This window comes from Haliotis asinina, chromosome 13 (genome assembly GCF_037392515.1).
Source record: "Haliotis asinina isolate JCU_RB_2024 chromosome 13, JCU_Hal_asi_v2, whole genome shotgun sequence".
Taxonomy (NCBI): domain Eukaryota; kingdom Metazoa; phylum Mollusca; class Gastropoda; order Lepetellida; family Haliotidae; genus Haliotis; species Haliotis asinina.
Window position 1 is genome coordinate 47954229 of NC_090292.1, and position 8490 is coordinate 47962718.

Consider the following 8490-nt stretch of genomic DNA (forward strand, 5'->3'; position numbering starts at 1 on the left):
AAGAAAACAAAAAGTGAATTTTTTAAAATAAAAACACTAAACATAATGCTCACAGATAATTTGCACAGTTACTTTACACGCAGCAAGGATATAGTTGCAATGTGCTCATCTATGAATAGATAGGACGAAAAGAATCATTGTGAATGATGCCGTTCTGACCACGTGGTAAAGATGTGTTTATGAACGTACTAGACAGGCTGTTTCCGGAAAACAACAGAGTAGACAAGAAAGGATTAACAAGGGAGTTATCTTATGGCTGCCAGTTTCCATATCAAAAAGATAATAAAGGTGTGGATTAACTTATTGATGCACGATGAAACACGCCACAAAAATATTCAGAAGTCGTAACCAGGCCACGAAGAGTACTTTTGTTATTACATAAAGAGACCATTTTAGTTCGTATGCATCCAACTGCATCATGTTGGAATTATTCGCAGTTTGTTAAACAAATGAGACCATAACAAAAAATAGACACAGGTGCCACGACAACTTATAATAATTATGTTCCTATGGCAACACTTAACCACTGTTGACAAGCATCCATTCATCTGGAAGATGCATACTGTAACTATGACAACAGTCTGTGAAGGAATCCTCACAATATAAATGCAACCATGTGTAAGATCTGTAAATACGGATTATAACTGCAACCACGAGAACAGTCTGTGAAGGAATCCTCGCATCATAAATGCAACCATTCGACAGATCTATGAATACGGAATATCACTGTAACCATGACAACAGTTTCATTTGTCGATGTGTAATTACACAAAATGCAATGATAGTCAGTCTTATTACACGGTCGGTCGGCTCTGGGGCTTTTCCAAACATCAGGAGAGACTTAGTTCCGCTTTCATCAGATAATCGATCTCCGGTGACACAATATACTAACACCGGTTTAGGTTTGCCCTCACTCTGTCAGTCAACATGCACATTTACTGCAAGATCGAAAATATTGACAACGGTTCTTCACAACATTTAGTTTGGGAATAAATATACAGTGAGTATTCTGTGTTAACTTATCATCTCCATATTCTTGCAGTGCGTAAAACATCACGTTTTCGTTAAAACTTGCATGTCGACGGTGTATATATGTGTTCCCATAAAAGACATTATTGCTACCTTTTCATGCATCATGTGGAAGATGATATGCTGGATGTTGTTGGGAGGTAGTCGTGTAGTCTAATATCAGAGGGTATTAGTCACATTTTAATGAAATTCCAATGTCGCCAATTCTTTGGTATTTTACGTTATTGCTCAAAGAAAAGAAAAGACCTGGCATCTAATCATTGGAATGGTTGATTTGAACACTTGAACAATTAAACGCCAAGGTCAAAACATATTACTAACTTTACAGTGTCAAAACCACAATGAGAACATTCATGCATTTCTTTCTTGCAAAAGGTGTTGCTTCTTCACCGGTAATTTAGTTAGATGTAAATGACAAAGCGTGTTTTACAATAACATCGCATCAATTCATCTCCTGACTTGTTTTGGTTGGGTTAATATTTGTCTTGTCAGGTTTCTACACAAATCATTCGCAACTACAAGCGTATCAGTACTGAACAAGAGGCGACTATGAGTAGGATAGTGCAAAGGAAACCAAGACATCGACGAAGTCATCCTGTTCATGAGAGAAATCTAGATGTTTACAAAAGACCAGTACCGATGGTGTCAACGTTACGCTCGCAAAATGATCTTTGTGTATGTTCTGTGAATAAATACATTCTGCGGTATGCATTGCTGTTCTTTTTAATTATTCCATGAAACCTTGACTGCTTTGTTTCGGTAGGTTGTCTAACCCACCCAGACACCCAGATATTAGCGCTGGGACTACTTTCTAAATGTTTCCTTTCATGTTGGAATCTGGCGAGTTTTACTTTACCGCCGTTGTTTTTTTTTCTCTTGTTCCATAAGACCTTTTCAACAACCTGCGCCTAGTTTTGGTTGGATGATTGTAATTGGCAAACTGTGATGTGAAGTAAAGCTGGCCAGTTTCCATCATGAAAGCAAACATCTAAAAACTAGTCCTGGTCGTAGTCTAAGTAATCTGGGTTGGTTAGTCTTCAAACTGAAACAAAACAGTCACGGTCTGAAAATACATCCAGTAACTTTAAGCAAGCAGTCGTTCATGCTTCATTGAAGAAATTGAACATCAAATGAATAAATAGCCTGCTAAACTATAAATAGGTTGGGAAGAAGAAATGATATACCGTAAATTTAAGGGTTCATTTTACATAACATTATTCGTGTTTGAAGTTTCACCAGTTGTCAATATAACGGTCAGATTCTATATAACATCAGATTACTCTTTTGATTTATTTGTGTTGTAAATAACTTTCAACAAACAATTAAAACACGTTTTGGCATACTTAACATTACATTATGCTTTGTGACGTAAATTACGCTGGAAAATACCCCCTGCCGTTTATTAACAAACCATAAAGCACTGCATCTTATCATTCTGTAGATAGGTCAAGCAAATAATGCTTGTTCTCATATAGAAGAAATGTCTTCCCATATCCAAGGTCACAAACGTTAGACACTGAGAATGAGTATAGTCAGTTTTACTCTCAGTGTCCAGGCAATGAAATTAATTACGGCTGTTGGTTTCAGTCATTATTTCTACACACACACAAACACACAAACAAACACACACACATATACACATATTGACATAGGCACAGGCGCGCGCTTGTGTGTGAGGGAGAGAGATTAGGGAGAGAGAGAGGTAGAGAGAGAGAAAGAGAGACTAGTATAATCTAAGCTGTGTCCGTTACCTTTACAAATGCTGTACAGAGGTATCATAAGAGACCAGGCATCTTCCATATCTCTCATGTATGAATACCGCGGTTTGCAGTACGCACTTTTGTGTCCTATATCATGCCTTGAACGATATCCCGTACATTCATTTCATGCACAAGCTATTTAATATCTGGTGCACAAGATATGATATCATTTTGTATCCTATCTATTCATTTACATCGTGCGCACAATTTAGTGTCTCATATGCACGTTGTACAAAAATAGAACTTTCCTATCCATAAGAATCTGTCACCCCCCTCAACCCTGAGAATAAATTTAAATAGTGAAATCAACCCAAGTTTAAAATCATTTGCCAAGTATACACAGCCTATACCCAAACATCAGGAGAGACTTTGTGGTGCTTTCATCAGATAACCTATCTCTGTCCAATGACAATAACTGCTGATACGTGAATGACTTCCTCTTTACAGCTCGGTGGGTCTCGATTGTCTGAACGCCAGGTGACACTATATACTGAGACTGATGCATGTAACGTTATCCTGAGAATCGGCATTTGAAGTTACAGGTACATATATGGCTATTTAGCATTACTTAATCAGCATACGTCACATTCTGCGTGTTCTGATGCTCTGACGGGTTAAATCATCGGTAGGTAAGTACTGAAATTTCAACCTTTTCATTCTGGTATATTCATATCCAAGAATTTTCTCCCGAGATTCATGGTCACAAATGTGCACCCTGACAGAGAATGCGTGTGGTGTACTGTCCCAATTCTCAGGACAAAATAATGAATTATTGCTATTGGTCTCTAGACTGTAAACGCGCGCGCCGCGCATACAAACACACACTTCTCCTATATTTTTTCTATGGCTCAGAAAGTATTAACACATGACACACCTGGCACGTTATTACACAATATTCTGGAAACAAATAGCTACTCGCTACGAATATACACTCCCATACTTGTCCACGTGACTTCATTACAGACAAGATAGCGGCGTGACAGGTAAGAAAGTGTGCCTCGGCTCTCGTGATTCTACCAGCTTGTTATTGTCTCTAAAACTTCGCCTGTTTTCCAAAGGTTCATAGAGATGTAATGTTCCGAGAGAAAAACACTGGAGGGGTTGTCATTGTTGAATAATTATTTATTTAATAAGTATTGCGCTGACATCAGCGTATGACACGAACCTGGTCATAGGTCAATGATAAAGGCTACTGTCGTAATGCCTTGAAACGATGGTCCAAGTTTTGTTGGCAAACACATTTTCTCGACGGTGAATGCGTGTGGTGTACTGTTTCAATACTCCGGGCAAAATAATAAACTATAGCGTTTGGTTTCAGTTATAATTTCAAGACTGTACACACACACATATACATTTCGTATAGCTTTTCCATACCTTTCTGAAAGTAATTACACTATAAATGCACGTTGTAAAAGAATATTCTGGAAACAAATAGCTAGTCGCTTGAATGTACGCTCGCATATTTGTTCACGTGACTTCATAGCAGACAAGATAGCGGCGGCACGCCGACAGAAAGGTAAGAAAGTGTGCCTCGGCTCTTGGAAATTCTACCAGTATGCTATCATCTCTAAAACTTAACCTGTTTTCAAAGGTGCATTGAAAGGTAATGTTCATAGAGAAAAACAATGGAGGTGTCATTATTTAATAATTATTTAATGACTAAGTATCGCGCTGACATCAATGTATGACCTGGTCATAGGTCGATGATGATAGTTACTGCTGGATGTGCTGCCTTGCAGTGATGGTCGAATGTCGCTTCTAAATCCCCGAAGGTGATGTGCCCGCGTCCTCTGCTGAAGTTTATGAGAGAACGTTGACCCGTTTGCAATTTTGACCTGTAAGTATTTCAAGGGCGATGGTAGCCTAGTGGTTAAAGTGTTCGCTCCTTACGATTAACGCCCACTTTCGATTCCCCATATGGGTACAATGTCCATTTCTGGTATGTTTCACCCTGTAAAGAACTTTTTATAAACATGTCCCAGCAATTCTTTAACCATGACTATGTTAAAACAGGCAGACTGAACACGTACACACGAAATACGCATAATGACACACCGCGAACATGAACATACAAAGTACATCAACACGCACCTCACACATGAGCACACAATGTGAATGTGAACACATAATATTAACATCGCATGAATCCTGTGTGATGGTGAACCTAGCCATATGCACATGTATTCCAAAATGTTATCTACAAGCCAGGACCAGGGTTATCTGCTGGGGCAAAGTCAGTGATATCGTCATGGTTGCAACAGTGAGCTCTGATGTCACTTATCACAGTGCATGACATAAACTGATTAACACGAATTTTATCAGAAACCGTTGACAGTTGTTTACAAGAGGCGTTCAACATGCTAAGGTGGTGTGTCTATCTGATTTCTTTGATGCATGTCCCATTCAGGACTTGATTTTAGGAAATAACTTTTACTTGCACCCAGTGCAACATAGAATGATTACACTATATCTGGTGTAAGAGGTGTTAACCAAAAGCCACAAAACATTCAAATAAATTTAAACCATCCACCATGTATGTGATATTATTTTATGGACAGTTTTGTCTAAATTGCTAACCGGCTAGGGCCAATGTAGGATGCAAATGTGGTGTAAGTCTCCACGGTCCCTGGTATGGCGATCTACTTTCGGTTGTTGGCAGTGTAAGGCCTGATTTTAAATTGTAATGTCCTCTTTAATGATATCGTTTTAAGATAGTATGCTAGTTTTACTTTATATCCGCGATAACGTGAACTTTTACTATTCTTCAACAGGCTTTTACTTTCTAATTGTGTTTGTCCCTGTCATAATAATTAAATGCTTTCATTACGATATGCCTGAAGCAATCTTTCACTTATTCACTACCTATACCCAGTGAAACCTCAAGTAATCATCTCATTGGTGTTGTACATGGTAAGTGAGAGAATAACCTCATGATTGTTGCAAGGGGTGTTTAACGTGATTAGGTGGTGGCCCACTCAGAGCTCAGTTTAGGGACTCTGTGAAACCTCATGTAATAAGCTTATTCCACTCTGCAGAATTAGGTCGTACCTGCTACCTCAATATGGTCATTACAATGTAAAATGCTTGAGCTCTGGTGTTGTTCATAAAGAACATCATTACAGGAAAACAATCCTGTATCTGATACGATCATTTCATCTTACTCAGTACAGAACGGAACATGTAAGCAAGACGGTCCACCGAGACTACCTCTGTCACTATATGACAGGGGCTCACCTATTCACATGACTGCCTTTTCGCCTTTTTTCTTTGCACATTTACTCAATGTACAGTTCACGTCACATATCTTCGGCAAAAAGATTGACTATTGCCTGTTTTGACTCTTTCATGCACAAAACAAAATTTATATAGAGAAGCTAATAATAGAATCTATACAGCACAGCTGTGATCTGCAGTCTTTGCTTATATTCAATAATGTTGAAATTGGGATATCCAAAGGAATTAAAAAGTACGTAATGATGACCAAAATTATGTAAATTTATATATAAACAAGATGTAAAAGCAATACGTTTTCAGACACTCATGATAGTACTGACAGGAAATTCTAACAAATATTTTGGTACCATCCCATGCCTTCGGTTGGTAAAACAGTGCCTGTTTAATAAGAAGCAAAAGTATATGTTTTTGAGTGATTGATAATTTCCCTATGTCAAAATAATATTTGATAGTAAAACCATCAGGACCAGGGCTTTTCTCATTTTGGTTCTTTTCAAGACTTTTTGCAATCCTGCTGTTTGCTGTAGAGATTTGATGTACCAATGACGGTATAACATCATTTAAGTTTGGAAAAGGGATATTTTTAAGGATCAGTATCTGAAATTTTCTGCTGTTGATAAAGTTAAAAGAAAGCATTCTAACATGACTTTGGTAAGTACTAGATTGTGATTGGTTAATCAAAGTCATTTAGAGTTATATAATCAAGTGCATCTTTTTCATATCTTCATAACACAGCTATGATTGAATGGAGATAATGTGCTGATATATATATATATATATAATGAAATAGACACAGAAAATCTGTTGTTGTTGTTGTCTAGGTCAAGGTGGACAGTAGCTCAATCCCTGTTTCCGATGTTTTCGTCATGGTGGAAATGAGAGAGTGGAACCCACTGATCATCATGGCCTGAACTTTCAGTTGTCAATTGCTGCTTGACAAGTATTATATGAGCAAGCGCAGTGAACGCATTTGTGACAAGCAGGGGGTGCAAGTAATCTGGATGAATACACTTGGTTGCTACATGCAGATTGGCGATAAAACACATGCAATACATGATGACCGTGGCGTGAAATACCACCTATGTTTAACAAGTGCCTCGTAGAGCCATTTAGCTCAGCAAGACATCATCACGACACGATTCGCACGAGGAAAATGAACTTTTCAATATTGAGACGACAACCTGTTTCCCTCATGTTCCAAATGGAATGTTCTGATATATATATATATATATATATATATATATATATACTGTATAAGTCTATATATATAAGTCTGATGACTTATTGTGATGGCTAAATACTTCGAAAAGATGGCATGTTATGGCAGAATGGACCGATAGTAAGTATCACTTGCATTGTCTAATCATACACGATCATGTCAGTGATGTCAGTCAGAGCTTTTTATCTCATGATTGAGGACCCGTGAAGGTCCTGGGTAGAACAGGCCTTCAGCAACCCATGCTTACCATAAAAGGCGACTATGCTTGTTGCAAGAGGGGACTAACGGCAAAGTGTGGTCAGGCTTACTGACTTGGTTGACACATGTCATCGGTTCCCAGCAGCGCAGACTCGATTATTTACAGACCGGCGGTCTAGCTGGTATATTGCTTAGAGCGATGTAAATTGTGGCCACATGAACACGTGCATACACTTAGTTGCGGGTACAGCAACGTGCAGTAAAATTGGACAAAGTGCTGTGACTATGTGTCCCAGTCCACCCAGCTGTCAATTGGGTACCTCGTTAGGATGAGAGAGCCACACTAAACTCTGTGCGCCTAGTGGCAGCAAGAGTTGTATACTCCGCAGGGAGTTGAGATTGAAATACCATGTGCTGTTGAGATTGACATCCAGCAATCGAGGGAAAAATACCAGCGCGTTGAGCACGCACTAGTGCGTGGATATGTGCGCTATATAAATATCCTATATCATATCATCTTATCATATATCATATCAAATCTAAACTCACTCACTCATGATTGTGTGTAATACTTGAAATGAAATGTGCGTGTCGTGATAATGCAAATATATACCCGAAACATGTTACCATAATTGGAAATGTTGTTCATTATGACGTCTACGTGGAAGCCTTCTGTTGTACAGAGATTGTTCATGTTCCTGCCACCGGTGCATATATCTTACAAATGTTTAAATCGTGTTTTCATTGATAACTACACAGTATCTCCCACTTTCTCTGGACATGTTTTTTTCATCCTCTTTCTTCTAGGTTGCTGTGACTGTGAAGCCGTAGAAATATCCTTCTCATCTTATTACAAGGGAAGGTATTTCTTCTTGATACACCTTGATGTCAACCTATTTTCTTCTAAACTTAAACACAATGAGACGAAAAAGAGAAAGTTGAAAGAAATCGAGAAGAAAGTATCAGCGTTAAGAATTAAAACAGGCGGCAAGATCCTTTTTCATCTGCACGGTCAAGATCCAGAAGATAGGTATCTTGGAAACTTTGACA